Raw genomic sequence first — 18,323 nt, 5'->3', positions numbered from 1 at the left:
AAAGCGCCATGCTGCAACGTTGCTTTGTTAGTCTATTTCCTTAGCGTACGTTATATTTACTGCACACAAGCGTATAGATAGATAGATAGATAGATAGATAGATAGATAGATAGATAGATAGATAGATAGATAGATAGATAGATTAGATATATAGATAGATAGATAGATAGATAGATAGATAGATAGATAGATAGATAGATAGATAGATAGATAGATAGATAGATAGATAGATATATAGATAGATAGATAGATAGATAGAGTAGATAGATAGATAGATAGATAGATAGATAGATAGATAGATAGATGCTTCGCATACGACAAGATATGTTTATTAAAAGTTATGTAGGCTTTAGCGGACCTTCTCTGTAAAAGTTATCCAATTTCAAGGGTGGACACTTCTTGTCTTCATTAGGGAAATAGCGATCGACGTCGAAAAATGCGATGTTGAATTTCCAAGAAGCAGTCGGGTGCGTCTTGTTAGCAACAAACAACGCCTGGGCCGAGGCATTTGTATTGTACACGTACACGATGCATTTTCCACGCTGCGCCCGCTGTCGCTCATGGACCCCGACATCGCACCGCAAACCTCGTCGTTGCGATCCATGATCTCTATGTTCTTGCACTTGTCCGTGGCTGTGTCTTAGAGGGGTCGCTGGGCTCGAAAAAACATCACAATGGCCACCGTGGTCGATATGGCCACTAGTCCGCTTATTCTTCGGCCAGCTTCTCGTAGTTCTTTTTCGTGATAAAAACTTCGTTCAAGCGCATCTCGCACGAGCTGATCACAGTGACAGAGGAGATGTGCGCTTGAAAGACGATTAAGCGCCTTTTGGCTATGTTGTCCAACTTCTCAACCGTTCTCTCCCCGGGTGGCATCCTCGTCCTTGGGCGGAACAACCACGCCAAGCACGGCGAGTTCGGGTGCGTCGCGTTGCTTCTTAATCTTGTTGAGAGCGGCGCGGACTTTTTGCCCCGCCGCGGCGGCGTTCGAGAAGTCGCTCGCGATGTTCAAGTCCCATGACGGCGTACTTCTTGCCGAGCCACGAGGCGAGCTTCTGGTAGACGCTCCGCCATCCTGCCCACTGGATCGTGGTCGCCCGAGCTTTCGTCTTTAGCCTCGAGTCCGACGATAATCTTGACTCCGCGTGATGTCTACTTGGCAACGTGGGGTTGAAGCTGTCCGGCTCAGCATGGTAGACGAGGTAGCGCACGCCGAGTAGGCTATCACGCTATCTTTATCGTATGCCGGGGTACTCCTCATCACGCAGACGAGTTTCGGAGCGATGACGGCCTTGTGGTTGTGGCTGACGGAAGTGTTGAAAATCCTCCCTTTATCGCCGTCCTGGTTAGGCGGTGATCATGTACGCACCGACGCCGCAGACCACCAGCAAAACGACTAGAATGGCCAGCACCTTCAGCGTGTCCGTGGCCTAGGCAGCGTTGATCGGAGGAGGCGAGAGTGACGGCGGGTCTTCCTTGCCTTCCGGTGATTTAGCGGGCTCCCCTGCAGGCGCGACCATGTCGTGACCAGTTCTTCTTGCTTCCAACGGCGCACTTCCGACAGATTTTATTCGTCCGTTGAGGATTGGGATGGCTTTTCCTGGCCGTCCATCTTTGTCTTCTTCGTCGTCATATGGTGAAGCAAAAGAACGCTCACATAACCAAGCAGGACCGTAATTTAGTGTCTCTTGGCAGGTTAGCAGGCGTCCACAGGCGAAATGAAATACAAATAAAACAAATAAAAACAGCCTCAGATTTGGAGATTGCTAAGAAACTAGCGATAATGCGGTATTTGAAAACAAATTGAGTACCATGAGCTCGTAAAAGAACGACAAAGGATATCTTCCCGGCAAGGGACCAATTCACCCCGAGATTATAGTCTAAAGACGATTGTCAGTGTCTTTGGTTCACTAACCGCTGTGACAAAAAAAAAACAATAAAGTACCGACACTACGTTTGCATCACAGGGTATGCACATCACTAAAGAAAAGAGAAAAAACGAATAAAGAAGTGCGCATTCTTCTTTTATTTCGTCCAAAGGTGTACAGGTTTGCCACTACAGTCATGCGACTGAAAAATTCAGCAATGATCGACTGAGTCAACGCAAAGTGGCCGCTCGGGATTATTGGCAACTACATGCTCACGCGACAAGGCAGGGCCCGTCGCAGGCGTGAATTAGCCTTAATGCCAACTCCGGCGATTTCTCGATGTAACTGGATATCAATAAAATTCGCTGGCTACGTTCCCTTACACGTTCCCGTTATTTATGCCAAATTACAAGCTGGCGAGGTACGCAGATTCATTACAAATGAATTTATTGATTGCCCCGACTCTCCCACCTCGCTTCCCAGAATTATTGGCAACATTGTGTGCGTGACGTCATTTTTCGAAAAACCGAAGTGGCGGAACCGAGGGTCCACTAGAGCGTCTGCTATCCGCAAGAGACCAATCGTGCGTGTTTGGCCAGCGCTTCGCTGGCTGGGCGTGCGAATTTCAGTTCCTTGTGGTGGTGCTTGCGATGGGTGGCAAGTGGTGCTGCGTTGTGAGCTGCACACGATTCTCCGTTGGCAGTCACGAAACACTCTCACCTAACGATTACCCTGCGGCTATATTTTAGAGTGTTTTAGCTAGCGATGCCGGTTTAGTGCACAGAAAAGTAGGGTAATACCCATACCGGCTAAAAATGCACATGCGTGAACATTACGGAAGTACTTTCCGTAACATATACAAGGTGCACCGTGACCGGGCCTATCGGTATACGTTGAGCTGCGCTTCGTGCGAAAGAACGTATCCTAATCTAGTAACCTTCGTACGAAAGGTCGCTCGTACCTGGCTTACATTAAATTTCTTCGGCGGTACCAACGCGATGTTGAACGCCGCTATTGCCAAACTTATGCACTCTCCTCATAGCAATATTAAGACCGCTTTGTCTAGTCCGCAAACTTCTCAGCGATAGCATTTTGCAAGAACCAGCGACCCGATAAAATTGAGCCGCCTGGACATGTGGCGCCATCTGGCGGTGGAATGCGCATCCAGCAAGCAAAGCACTAAACAGGTGTGTTCGACTTCGTCGAAGAGGAATGGCCATTTTAGTTGGCCTCCAAAAGCGTCGGAATCGCAGCTGTTCATTTTCCGAGAGCTCCAAGGAGCTTGTGCATGTGGCACGGTCAGTCACACACAAGATATATTCCCGATGGAGTCACCTTTTTCCTGAGCGTCTGCTCTTAAGCCGCTTTCGCAGCTTTCATACAGTGGGCTGGCGGGACCGCATGCCTTGCATGATTTCCGGTTTTTGTCGACTTATACGCCACGCGCATACACTATGCTCAGTTGGGTTTCGGTTTCGGTGTGGCGCTTTTTTGCTTATTTAAAATTATTCTCCGATTTGCCGAGTATTCCTGGTATCGGGCCCGTCAAAAAATCGCCGGAGTTGGCCTTTAAGCGAGGTTTTATACTAGAGCAGCCGCGTTTCCTGAGGCTGCTGGCTACCTGAGTGGAGATGAGCAGGTGCGATGTAATCTATTAACCAAAATCTACATGTGGTCTAGTTGATGCAGGTCCGTAGCCAGAGAGGGGGGGGGGGGCAAATTTCGATGTAGGAGGGTGGTTTACCGAAGATAAATAACGAAAATATGTGTTTTTATAAATAGTCAAGGCCTTCAAATAGTGCCACCCCCCCCCCCCCCGAATAAAATTTCTGGCCGCGAACCTGATGTACACATCCGGTCAGCGTAGCAGCGCTTGTTAAAGTGAAAACTCAGTCTAACGATGCCCTATTTTACACCGTTCCAAATCTAACGAAGGAAATTTCCGTTCACCGACACACACCCACAGGGCCCAGTTTTGTCATGAACCCGAGTTAACCAAATAATTTTGGCCACCAAGCCCGATTTAACAACGTTTTTTCCTGAAATAACTGAGAAAAGAGCTCATTTCCTTCTGATTTTGACCCAGGCGGGTATTTCTTCCAGTATACGCGCTTGCGCTAACAGGGCTGGGCAGTATCGAGATACAAGGGTATCGCCATAGTATCATAGACATACTCTTGAGTATCTGTGTTGTGTCGAAATTCATGTAGAAAATATATTTGTAACTCATTATTGAAATACTTTTTCGATGTATCGATTGCATCGCGGTACTCTGCAGGACACGGCTATCCGTTTTAACCTTTTCGTCGGAAATCAGAGTTTATTTTGCTAAACCGAGCAGAAGTGGGCCGCCGGTCGGCGGAGTGTCATTTCGTGCTCTGTATACCGCGGCACTGGGGCACAGGAACGCCGACGGAACGCACAGGAACGCACACGAAGAACGCACAGGAACGCCGACGGCGAATGCCACTTTCCAGGTACTCGCCAGACGCTCTCCAAGTCAAGGATTATGGTCGCCTCTGGGAGTTTTCATATGCGATTTATATTTAACTGAGTTGTTAATTGAAACTGGTCTTTGTATATATTGCCCTCTTATTCCTTGAACGCACATTTACCGCGTCTTTCGCTTAATGGAATGATGAATGATAGGCTCAACCTCGGAAAATTTCTTCTCCGTTCAAAACTGCCCACACCCTAAACAATTGTTTGTAGCCAAATATACATTCTCTATTAGAGTTTCAATGATTTTGAGATGCTAACTCAAGAAGTTCGATTAAACCGACACTAAATACCACAGGTTGAGGAGTTGATTGCAGAAAAAAAACATGGCTGATCCCTCTGTCATAGGAATCGGTATAACACGACAGTGAAACGTGTCTTCACAGATGTAGTTGAGCGTTTGTTGTGCATTTTTTCGCCCCAAGGCCGAATATATGAATGCTACAGCAACAAATTGTAATGTCACGCGAAGAACGGCAAGCAGCTCGAAACTTGCAACAGGCTGCTGAAGCAGAAAGAACGCACGGAACGAACATACACAGGATGAGAGCGAACTGTCACATTTGTAACTTAATTCTGCGTGAGCACCGCGCTCCTTTCGCAAAAACGGCCACTGCAGTGAGCTAAGTGACCTTCATGCTCTCAACGCAAGACGTACGAACCACTGCGATCACGATATAAGCGCACGCACGAGCGACCACGCCCTGTAGAGCCGGGCGCTTGTCGCAACGGCGGCGACTTTTACAGCGCGCTCTTCGAGCCATTCGCGCCATCTCGCTAGTGATAAAGAAAACACGCTGTACACCGATCTCCGAGTACCGCCACCGGTAAATGGTGTATATAAATAACTCGCCAATAGTATTGCGAAGAACATGCCGTCCGTGGCCGAATCGTTTCGCGCTGCGGAGCGAGGAGTCGTAAGTTCGATTCCCGGTGACGGAAAGCTTTCTTCTAGTTTTTTTTTTCTTCGCCCACTGTTAGTCTTTATATTTTACAACGTCATATCCGTGACGGGAATACTTCAGTGGAGCTGTGGTGAACCCCGCATAAAACACTTTCGTGGTAAAAGAAAGGTGGATGCATGGACGAATAACGCGAAAGTACGGAAGGGCCTTGAGCCTCATTGTGCTGCACAGTTTGCGTAAAAACACGACCAGTGGTAGCGAGACCATTATTAATGGTTTGGATATTGCATCTCGGGTAGTTTAGAGATTGGCTTACCGCCGCTTGCGCAAGCCAAAGACAATCTTCGCAAGACTCTCGTGCGAACATATTGTGGTTACAGATGAAAAACTCGCAAGACAAACACGCGGGGATAAAAGATAAGGTTTTCGTTAGAGCAGTTACATGCCTCTCTCACACTTCTTTTTTTTTCACTCTCTTGAGTCTGCGTTGGCAGCATGTAATGCGGACCACCACCTTTTATTCTACGGTGACATAAACTGAAGTCCGGCGCCTTTGCTATGTGGTTTGTTCGTATCAAGGTCACCTTGACTGGTCATTACCTTTTTAAGTGCGTGAATTTGAACCGGTGTCTGTCTGGCGATAACGATGATATGGATTATAATTACGTTTCATTGTGCGATTTAATTGTTTCACGCATGACTGTCGTTGTGGCCTGTATCAACAGAAGCGTTACGCTGCCAAGCGCGTGGTGAAGCCCAAATCCCAGCATGGAGGAACGAAGAACTTAATAGGGAGCATAGGGCAATGCTCCCATTGAGCATTGCCCCATTGAGATGAAAAGAAATAAAGAAAGAAGGAAGGAAAGAAATAGTAAGATCGGGCACACACAAGCCAAACACCACTTGCCTTCCCCCCCTTTTCCTTAAAGGACAAGGGCTTCTATTATTTCTTTGTTCTGCCAATCTTTTCCCTGCGCCTACTCAAAACATCAAAGTGAATCTAATACCGGGACAAAAAGGTAAATTGAGCTAATTGGTGCGAATTTATTTTTGAATAAAAACAAAAGAACAAAAAACGCAGACATGAACAATGGGGAAAACACAAAGCGCTCTAGTCACTTTCAGTTGAGAGTGCAGCTCTGTCTGTCTTCCGTTCTCTCTTATCTACGTCCCTTTTTTGCTGGCTGTTTTCTTGTAAAACTATACCAAGAGTGTCAGCAAATATTTTGGGATTGCGACATAAATAAAAAGAAATATAAAATGAATCCCCGCATATTTCTACCGCTAATGAGAACCGGCACCGTCGAACCCCATTCGCAGAGCTAGTACCATAAATTAATAAACTGTTGCTTCTTATTCTTTTTCAAAACCGAGGAGGAGGGGGGAGGAGGAGGAGGAAGATAAAGAAGGAAGGGCAGGGAGGTTATTCACTTATAAGAAAACGACAAATTGTTATCTTTGCATCTATGTAATGTTTTTCAAGCTACCCCAGCTTGGTCAATCGCCCAGGGTGGGGTTGAGCCAAAGTTTTATGATCTACATATATATCTACAGACCTGCTGGCAACCGTGTGCTGGGGAAGGGGGCGAAGGGAAGACAGTGGATAGAAAAGGGATCGCACTAAAAAAGAGAAAACAAAATAAAAACAAGAACAATAATAAGACAAACGACACTGCCTTAAAGTCTGTGTCTCAGACACAGTTGTCCGCAAGAAGCGCAACGAAGATCTCAAAGCCTTCCGTGACAAGAACGGTCTCGGCCAGTGTCATTAGTCTCTTTCCTCCGACAATGGCGATTGTCATGTCTATGAAACACTTTTGAAAGTTCTTTTCTTGGCGCTCTGAAGCGAGAACACTCACAGGCAGCCTGGCAGCTACAGGTAGCACATGTCGGGCTGCTGGCCACTTCGATTCGAAATACGTAAGCATTCGTGAAGGCCACCCTTAGCCACAGGCAGCACAGGATCATCTCCTGAGCTCTAGTTTTTCCCCACGGAAGACTGAGCTGTAGATTCGGGTCCAAAACATCAAGACAAGCTTTGTTAAATTCCGTTGAGTTTGACTGTGCGAGTGTCAGTCCACGTACGAGTGAACGAAGCTTCGTAGAGTCCTCCGTTTTGGATAACGGTATAGCTACACAATGGAGATCATCATAAGCAGATCGGGCGGCTACATCTGCACAGTCATTTCCATAGATACTACAATTGCCCGGTATCCTCTGATACGCTATGTGATGCTTTTTTCTGTAGAGCGCGGTGATCGCTCAATCTTAAGTCAGCGCCTAATTCTTCATTCGATCCATGACGATATGGTGACATAATGCATTGGAGGGCTGCCTTGGATTCGCAGAAGATTAGCCATGACTGTGATAGTTCTTCAACTACGAAAGCGAGAGTAGCGCAGACGGCGGTGAGTTCTGTAACCGTCGATGATGTCAAATGCGATTCCTTGAATTTTATGGAGACGGACTTCCCAGCAATGACAACAGCCTCTGCTGAGCTTGCAGAACAAACTGAACCATCAGTGTAAAGGTGATGGCGTGCACTGTGTTTTTCATGCAGGAAGAGTACTGTGGCTCATTGTACGATCAAAAACACTGGAGTTGGGCGAAGAACGTAGGGAAGGGTGTTTCAGCTCCACTAACGTGACACTTACAGAGAGGCGAAGCATGCAGTCTGTGCCGGTGTTTCCTAGAGCAAAATCTTTACTCTTTACTCCTTTACTCGCCACCGGTCCGCTAACGCACCACCACTTTGTAGATATGTTTCAAGAAGTCTTGTTTCAAATAGGTGACTTTACCGTAGGGATGCACGTTTGTGAATCTGGTTTTAGGTAAGAAACTTGAGCGCATTGACAAATTTCTTAAGGGATTCTGACACTGCTGCTAAGCCAAACATAATGTTTTTGGTAGTAACGACGAACTGTGTACTCATAATATGCATAGTATCGACCAGTGGCGAATAGTGGTATTTACTCAATTTTTGTGGCGCATACCCGTTTATGATGGACCGTGACGACGACATGACAGCCGACAAGGCGAGACCCTAAGGCGCTTCGCTCCTAATATGACGATGTGTTTTTTTTTGCATTTCTTGCATGGTTATCAGGGCTTCCAGTAGATGTAGACACCACAACGGTGACGGCAGTGTTGCTGCGTGCGTAAAGTTCGAGGGAAACACTGTGCGATGCGAAGCAATAACACTCGCGAACGCAGAGTTTGGCCTAGAAGTTCGAAGTGAGGTAAGGTGGTGGGATGGAATCCGGGTGGCACGTTATGTGCATTCTTGAAGCATCGACACGAATATGCGTTCTAATTGGGTGATCACGAGTGATGACGACAGTCGCTGCTAAAGACGCGCATCTCGAAAGCCCGAGGCATATTCTCAGTGCATGAGCTTGAACCACCTAGGAAACGCGAACGTTTCTTCTTCGGGTCCTGTCTAGCTCAGATAAAATGTAGTGCATAAATCTGAGGAAAAGTACAGTATACAGTTGAAACATCGCTCGTATACAGATGCACTCCACGACTTACCTACAAGAAACCTTAGAACGTGGGTGATCAGGTTGACTTCCTTTTTCATACAGGTGATGTGAGGGCTCCAGGAAAAGTCGCGATCTGGTATTACTCGCAGTACGTCCATTCATTCTTATGACGCAAGGTCGCACAACCTTGCGCGCAAATGAACCAGTGGGCACTTATGAGACAGCAGCTCCAGTCCGCTTCCTTGAAGGTAGTTTGACGTCAGTGTAGCTGCTCTGTGAAGGCTGGTTCTTACGTGTATATTAATAATTGCTGGGGTTTAACGTCCCAAAACCACCATATGATTGTGAGAGACGCCGTTCGTACGTGTAGATGCATGACTCCTGATGCCCACATGCAGATGTCTATGAAAATTGAGAGATGCACATAGCGCAGAAGAACGTCAACAAGGCCGACGATGGCAAGGTCGAAGACTATCAGGCTCAGAAATCCATGTAGAGGTAGACCGAGACAAGTACAATGGTGCGTTGTTGCACCATCTTCTCTCTCAACAATGAAAGTTCTGCCCTTAAAATAGCTATGCATCCAATGATGGACACGTCCCCGCAATCCAACGTTGCCAAGGCGCCTAAGATGGCTTCGTGCAATACATTATCAAATGCGCCTTTCGCGTCCATGAACATTGCCGCAGATAACCTCTTGAGGCTGTTTTGTTGTGTAGAGACATGACAACTTCAATAACGTTATCTATAGAAGACCGTCCACACCGCGAGCCGGTCAGAGCATCAATCTATATCTCGTTATGCTCCGGTACCACTCTAGGTGAATGAGCATCATCCTGTCTATCACCTTTCCAAAGCAGCTGGCATGTGCGATGTGGCAATATGAGGCCAAGTTGAGAGTAGATATACCTCTTTTGAGCAGGAGGACGAGGCGGCTGGACTTCTACGATGAAAGACCCAATCCGTTACACCTCGAGTCCTTGTATACTGCTAGTAGGGAACGCCGAGCTCCGTGTCCTAGGTTACAAATGGTCATGTAGGTGACACCATCAGGTCCAGGTGGTGCTTTGGCAGCTTGCATGCTGCCAAAGCTGCCTGAAGCTCCTTTGCAGAGAACAGTTTTTCTGTCCGGGAATCTCTGGGCATTGGCGTATTGCTGTGTTATTCACGTTGAATACGGACCCCTTACTGGCAGCCCTGGTGCAGAAGTCTTCTGTTACATCAATTTCTCGCCGAGTATGGTGGAGATCAAGTCAAGCCGATTTCTAGTTATCCCCTTTGTCAGTATGCTACCGCATTTTCAGCGAGTACTGAAACTTTCATTGTGTATATTAGACCAGAAATTATGCATCTGCGTGGCGTTATAGGCGAACTTTGCAATTTTCACGCACACCAATGAATACAATTGCAACAATTTGTATGCCAAGGTGCTTCTTAAAACTGGAATTAGTTGACGCAGTTTCATAATGTGCATTAACAGCCCATCTGCAGTTTAAGAAAGTGCAAGATGTGATCAAGATGTAAGCGCTAAAGAATGGAACATATTTACAAAACCACAAAGAACTTATTTGTACTGTGTACAGCAAAATTCTCCAGATTTTCGTGCGAAGTTGCTACGCAAAGATAAGCTTCTTTTTTTTCTCTTAAATGTTACAACAAAACCTTCGTATCCTGCACCAGAGGGACCAGGTGTATTTTGCAACTGTTATATCATCCTTAAAGGAGCGGTGACAGGAAATTTGTGAACATGTTTCTTTTCTTATTCACTGGCTTCTGACTCGCTAATAGCGGCAACAAAAGTCATCTGTCCCAGCGCGAGATGAATGCCCAATTATATGCTCGTATGTTACGGCCAGCGGCAGTTTCGATATCGAAGAGCACTCGGTGGCCTCGTGACGTAGTTGGCCTACTCGTTAAAAAATGCTATCAGTTGACTGCGAGAGCCAGTGACGTCACTGGCCACCTTCTGCGATGTTGTCAGTGCAGCTGCTTCGTCTGCTGTGTTGAGCATTGCGAGTGCTTGTTTCCTCAATCGTCAAACTAAGTTGCTTGTCTAGTGCGGCGATAGACGAAAGAGCTGGGAGGAGTGTGAAAATCAGTCAGAAAGCTCAATTCACTTGGCTAATCTCTCCCGTGGCTGCTAGTTTTTTCTTGTCGTCATCGTCCAACTGAGGCGACGTTTTCTGCAAGGCGTGGAGCAGCCGCAGCATTAGACGTGCTGAAACATTTTCGCTCCGATCATTTGTAAAGTAGTAGGTTGATTAGTGACGAAGGAAGCAGCGAAATCACAACACTGGCACTCTGTAACAGGGTTTATTTGTTGTGTAACAAGTGACGTGATGCATGCTTTACTTACTGGTATTTAGATCGGGCAATTCTCTGTTCACAAGGCATACCGTCCACGTACGCACGTCGGAGCGCCGGAACAGTTATCTGTCCACTACGCAAACAATCCCGGCAGTAGAGAGGTTTAGCTTGCCTGTAGGCTTCCTAACACTTGCGGATACCTGGTTACCGAGCTGTTGACAGCTGCAGCAGTAGCAGACGCCGCGGAGCCGGTAGCGACATCTTGTGGCGTTTTCTGTAACTACAATGTATTTTTTCTCTTTTCTCAGTCACGTTGATGTTCTTGTAAAAAAGAGCAATGAAATACTCTTAGTTGCTAATTATCTCACTGACAATGCTTTACACAGAGTCAGTAAGCGGTTAAGTCACTGCAATGTTATGTTTGTAGGTCTCTGGTTAGGCTATGCATCATCGGCTGTCGCTACCAGCGTTGTCCGTCTCGTACACGCCTCCAGTAACGCGGGCAGAACTCGTGACGTACGTTGTTTACGAAACGGCTCCACTCTATGCGATCATCGCTTTTTGCTTCTATTTCCGATTCGGCACTTTCACGAAGTTCAAAACTCAATTAAAATACTTTTTAGGCTGTATTTGTGGCTGATATTGTACAGATGGCACCTATATGTACGCATTAGTGTGACGCAACAGTCAATTGTGTCCGAGGTTTTGTGTCAGCACTCCTTAAGTAATGTTTCCGCATGTGAAATGGCATCTCCTGTTTAAAATGTGAAGTTAGGATATTTATAGACGAAAGCTGGCAAAATGAAAACTTCGCAATTTATATGTCTTAGTACGCTCATTTTGAAATTTACTACTTATATTTCACAACACAACACTGTATACCACAATAATGCGTGCGCGTCCATGCCTGTCTAATGTCGTTTTCCATGCACAGCACACTATAGCCTGTCCCATGCCATCTGGAAGAACATTAGCGTCAAACATCACCCACAACACGCACCCAGAGCATCACAAGCAGCGAAAGGAGGCCCGGTCTCGTGCCTTCACAAGCAACTTGGATGCCTGTTTTGATTTCAACCGATTCAGAGACAGGAAAACAAAAAAAAGACGCAGTATACGAGAATGTTCGAATTGTCAAAATCATATCGTGGTTTTGGGACGTTAAACGCCAGATATTATTATTATTAATACATAAAATCGTCAAAGTACAGTGAATCGTTACGTTGATATTGATAGTCATAAGGACATTTTGTAACACTGTGTCAGGTGTTTTTCTTTTCTTTTTGCTATTTTCTTTCTGCCCCCAAAAAACAGGCAGCAGAAGTCGCGCGTGACGTTGATTCTGCACACTGCGTTTCCGTTTTGTAAAGCCCTTGTTGTCACCTTAATTACAGCTGTTGAGAATTACACTCAAGCGCTATCTCACACGTAAAATATCAATTTCACAGATAAAACTACCCAAGGTAATACTATAGCAATAGAGAGTGCAAAGTGTTTATGTGTCGCCTGTTACAGCGAAGCCGAGCTCCGTGTATTTTTCGGATGCATCATCAAATGCGCCTGCACTTCGATCGCATGCGTGGCTAGTTCCCTCTAGTTCTCTGGGGTGGCGGTAGTTGTCTATGCCGGAGCACAATAAGATGAATGAAATCAGCAGCTGCCGAGTAGCACATTTCAGTTGTGTTATGCACTAGCTGTGGTAAAGCGACGCATGCATACGTGGTCTTGCATTATATGTGACCCAAGCAGCAACTTGCCTACGAGGAATGACGAAGAGAACCCATAGATATCAATCACCACACCGTACAAAAAACTACTTTGCGCAGTTTTGTTGGAATGGTCGCTCTTCACGTGCCACGCAAATTACACATATCCACCACTTCCTGGTTTGCGAAACGACACTGTTTACTCTATACGTGGTCGTGCACAAACGTGACGGATTTCGGTACCTATATAATGAGTGATTAAAAGCCTCCGTACCCTCTTTTGAAAGCTCTCTCTAGTGCTAAAAGATGACATTAACTGCGAAGGTGGCGCATGAAAAATACTGAGCAAATTACATGCTTGGAGACACGATTTATTTACTTCAAGAAGTGAGTGAAAGCACTAGCATGTCACGTCTGCGCCACTGGCCCAGCCGCCACGAACCATTGCGGACTGCAATGGTGCATGTTCACGCACGTAGTGTGCAGTAGCTACACGTGCACAAGCATGAAATCACAGACTCAGAAACGTGTTATCAGATTTTACTACGCATCAGCACTTTTCGTCAGCGAAACCTTCAATCCACAGTCGTCGGAATGCTTGCTGTGCACCATCGGGAGGCACCTTGCCGCTCCCACACCTGACGAGCCACTCTCGGTGACCATCTACGTCATCGGTATTGTAATGAAATCTTTTACCTGGGCTCTGTGCAATGTGTGCCGCATTGCGAAACCGTAATAAGCCTCCCCGTTGAAACGTTTTATGCGGTTACTGATCACAGCATCACGATATAGAAACAGCAGCCCCTTACACAGCCACACAACGCATGGGCGAAGTATTCAACCTAATGAAAGCATGGTGCTTCCAGGTTAGTCTCGCGAAGTTTTGCGCGTGCTCGAATTCGTGTAATTAGATATCTAAAGGGACCTCCGGATATCAGTTGATTCGTTTAACCGAAATATTCCCCTGCACCGCAAGAGAAAACTAGGGCATGCAATTTGCCACTTTTTACGAGCCAGTTTTTGAACTTTATTAGGAGAATTATGAAAACAATTTCTGCAGCGTGTAATTCGTATGGTTTGCTGCTACTTTTGATGCAACCCAGATGTGCGAACTAGTCGTGCTACCGCTTCTTTTTCGTTCTTTCACATGCAGCCCTATAGAGTATGTTACGTAGGGCATATGGGTGCCACCATCATGGGCTGTTCAACGAATGTTTCCTTATTTTGTATCCCATGACGCGAACTGAAAAAGCCAGGAAACGCCGAATGCACCAACCCAACAGTTTTCATGTGCATACGCCCACCATAGCGCTGTTCTCTTAGTTGTTCAAGATAAACCACGGCAAGCTTAACAGCCCAGCATGGCGGCACCGAAACCCGTCCATAAAATAGTCTCTAGGAATGTATGGACGAAGGCTAATGTATTTAGACTAGAGCTATTGCACGGTGCAAGCCGGAAATCGGCCGCTCTACTTTACTCGAAATTGTTGAGTGCCATACTCATCACGCCACCAGGCGTACATGTTCCATTTTAATTTACTATGCAAACTGTCTCGCCTCTCTCTCGAGACCAATCAGCAGGCTGCTCGTCGATCAACACGCCCCCAGGACCCCGGATGGAATGTTGGACGGCAGTTTGTCATCACCGAGCGTGCATTAGACTACAACAAATCAACGTAGGGAATAGTTCGCATTGATCAAGTACATCAGATCATCATGGACAACCATAGCACATTAGATACGAAGATAACATGACCACACCGCACAAGAACCCACTGTATTCAAACAAAAGATCAAAAATGTGAGCTGTATTGGTGCATTAATATAATATAAGCAAGGCAATAAATTGTGCATTGCTTATAAGAATGCACCTATGCAGACACTCGTTTTTGTTCACAATAATAATTAACTCCGATTTCGGTTACGTTGCCAGCAGTTCTATATAATTGGGCACGTATATTTTTATGTTCCTTTATGATCATGTACCACGGAATAGGCAGTGCTTGCATCTTATTTCCGAAGTGTCCTGTTCTCAATCTATGGTTAGAAGTGCTGAAGAACGCTATACTCTATTTAGCATTTACTTTACGCCTACGCTTCGTCGCTCTAACAAAAAGTGGAAATGCTCTCAAAATTCATTCCAATCATGCGCGGCAGCGACGTTTTCGTCAGCTGCCCCGTCTTGTGTACTTCGCGTCACATTCCTTAATTGGGCCACTCGAAGTCAGCACAAATGTTCGCCTATGCGAAAGTGCTTTCGCGGCTTGCGCTGCACAGACGAACGCGCAACCGCCGTACACGTGGGAAGCACGTTGAGCACTAAGGCAATATGGGGGTAGTGGATGCACGCGTGAGAGAAGCCGCGCGCATCGACACCCCTCGCTAGTGGGAACGGCAGGGATACTCCACGCTCCCTGCCTGTACGCGGAGCGTGGAGTTCGCTCCGCTAGTCTGCTTGCGGCTAAGGGCGCATGCCCAATCGCGCCCCCACTCCGCCTGGCGGCTGTGCGGAGCGTAAAAACGCCAAACTAAAATACTCTACAACCACGGCGGCGCTGGGACGCAAGCAGATTTGCAAGCAGTGCTGTTGTGCGTTACATGCCCACATCGCCAAGGAAGGAAACCCTCTTCATATCCGAGCGAGCGTAGAACGACGCTCATCACCTTCTCCCGCTCCGAGCGAGCCTCTCTCTCAGCACTCTAGGCGAGGCGCGGCCCTTTCTCCTTCGTACCGAGCCTCACTCTGCCACACCGCTAGGCCAAGTGACCAAGCGTGGATATTTCGTTGTGAAGTGGCTCTGAGTGATGATCAGCGATCTTTCACGGGCATGGCCAGCCCTAAAACATCTACGCTGTTAATTAATTGCGGGCTTGAAAGATGATACGAAAATGCATGGGCCCCTTTCTCGCTATAAATGATGAAACATTTGTAAACTATATTAGGCTGAGACCGCGGGGTAACTCTTTCACAGAAAAACAGCCTAATGGCACAACAAAATTTTAATAAACTGCGAACAGCACGAAAACGCAATGAAGGAAAAATGACGCGATGTTTCGTTTTCATCTTACCGTTGAAAATTAACCAAAAAATGCCAGGCCTGAACAAAAAGCGCAGCACAGACACAGCGAAAGCTGGAAGAGCGCTATTTCTAGAGCCCGTTATAAACTCTCTTGCGGCTACAAATACAAATACACTAGGAACGTGCCCACTTCGCCACAAATAATAGTTTTTGTGAAGTTACAAAGCACCCACCCCGATATTATTCATCATTCTGTGGAGAAGCGAGGTGCCATCTGAAAGGCATTTTGCGCACTTTATTGATGCGATGGTTGATGAGGATGAAGAATTATGGCTGAGCCCTTTGTAATATGTTGGAAGCTTTAAAAGAACCACTAGTTACGTAATTCGCATTGCGTGACGCCCGGTCGTTATTTAACTCTCCTACCACGCTTTATAACATACGTTAACGTGAGAAAGAGCGAGAGTGAGAGGGAATTAACTTTATTGAGACCCTTAGGAAATGGACCATGGGAGCCTTATGGGCTTCCTCGGCAACCAATAGAAGCGCACTTGCAAGGAGCCCCCTACGCTATAAATCATCATAATTTTTGTGAAGTAGGGAAGCAGCCACTATGCAATTTTTCGTCATTCTGAGGAGAACCGTGGTACCCCCTAAACACCTATAAGGCATTATGTGCACGTGGTTGATGATGTGGCTGATGACGTTGAAGAATTATGGCAGAGCCCTTTGTAATGGGTTGGCAGCGTTCAACCCACTCGTTGCGCAATTGGCATTGTGTGACGCCTGGTTGTTATATTACTCTTCTACCACACTACATTTCATATGTTAATGTGGTTCCTTTCCGACATGCCCTGCTCTCGACTGGTCCTTTTCCCTCCGAATTCCAGGTTACACACCCATCTTTATTGCAGAATTTTTAGTGATAGTCTTGGCCCTTCGTAAACTGCCCACATCAATAAATTCCGCAGTAATCTTAACGGACTCTTTATCAGTATGCAGTGCGCTCACGGCATCCGGTGATATGAAAACATTGAAAGAGTTCAAATCCCTCATACCTGATCAGTTAACGTATGTCCGTTAGTATGGGTACCTGGGCATAGAGGCCTATTTCGAAGTGAACAGCTGATGCATTAGCGAAAGCGGCGTTAGACAAACCAGCTAATAATATTACTCCTACATCAACTTTTATTGTAGCGGCTAGATTTCGGAGCCAAATGATGATGCGAGAATTAAGTATACTATCTCTAAAAAATTCCCCGGACATTATAATAATATCTGGGGTTTAACGTCCCAAAACCACCATATGATTATGAGAGACGCCGTAGTGGAGGGCTCCGGAAATTTCGACCACCTGGTGTTCTTTAACGTGCACCTAAATCTAAGTACACGGGCCTCACGCATTCTCGCCTCCATCGAAAATGCATCCGCCGCGGCCGGGATTCGATCCCACGACCTTCGGGTCAGCAGTCGAGCGGCCATAATCACTAGACCACCGTGGTGGGGCTTCCCCGGACATTAATCATCTATTGACACCCTGGAAAAGTTCAACATGTCATGACATAGATCTGGAAGTTATAATTACAAAGTTGCGTCGTCTTATTCCATCATTGAATTTTTATTTATATGGAGCCGCTTTGGCACCATCGCCGCTTTGTTCTTATTGTAGGGAAGAGGAAACAATAGAACACTTTCTGGTCTCTTGTAAAAAGTTTTCTACATTACGAAAGACATCTATAGAAACGCTTTTACGCATCATGGGATTACAGTTGACAACCTCAAATTTACTATCTCTAGGTGCACTTACCTTGGGCACAGCAGCGGGAAAGAATTTTAGGCCATGCAAGATATCATAGAACAATCGAAGAGATTTACACAATAACCAGTGTTCCAAAGTTCTATAGTTAACCAAAAGTAAAATAGAGCAAGATTCTTTTCTATATTGATTGATTTCTTATTTGACGAGAATTAATCCCACCCACCTTTTTCCTTTCTTTAATTATTATTCTCGCAAAATTAACTTGCAAAAAATCTTTTTGTTATAGAAAATAAAAAAATATCCTCATTTTTCGTTTTTAAATATTTTTTCTAACCTACCCGATTCTTGGTCAATCCCCCTGAGTGGATGTGAGCCAGCAGTACAGGATCTACATCTACATCTACATCTACATAAGCTCGCTCCTGTAACCAGATTGTACAGGGGACCAATATATATCCATGATGTATCTTGAGCTTCTGTGCTAACCAGGAGGTGGCATATTGAGGCTGCGTTAATAAAAAAACATGGCTGATCCCTCCGTCATAGGAATCGGTATAACACGAAAGTGAAACGTGTCTTCACAGAAGTAGTGCTTATTGTGTAGTGATATGTGAGAGCTTGTACAATGTCGATTTCGTGTTTGGCCTCTCTAGCACCGTTTGACGTGGATTCACCCATGTTGACGGCATGTCTCTATCGCGACGAGTAACGCCCATGATCATGATTAAACCGTTGTGGTAGCTGACGTTGTGAACATATATTTGGACACACCCAATC

This window comes from Rhipicephalus sanguineus, chromosome 7 (assembly GCF_013339695.2).
Source record: "Rhipicephalus sanguineus isolate Rsan-2018 chromosome 7, BIME_Rsan_1.4, whole genome shotgun sequence".
Lineage (NCBI taxonomy): Eukaryota > Metazoa > Arthropoda > Arachnida > Ixodida > Ixodidae > Rhipicephalus > Rhipicephalus sanguineus.
The sequence above is the reverse complement of the archived record's forward strand: the minus strand, read 5'-3'. Positions refer to the sequence as shown.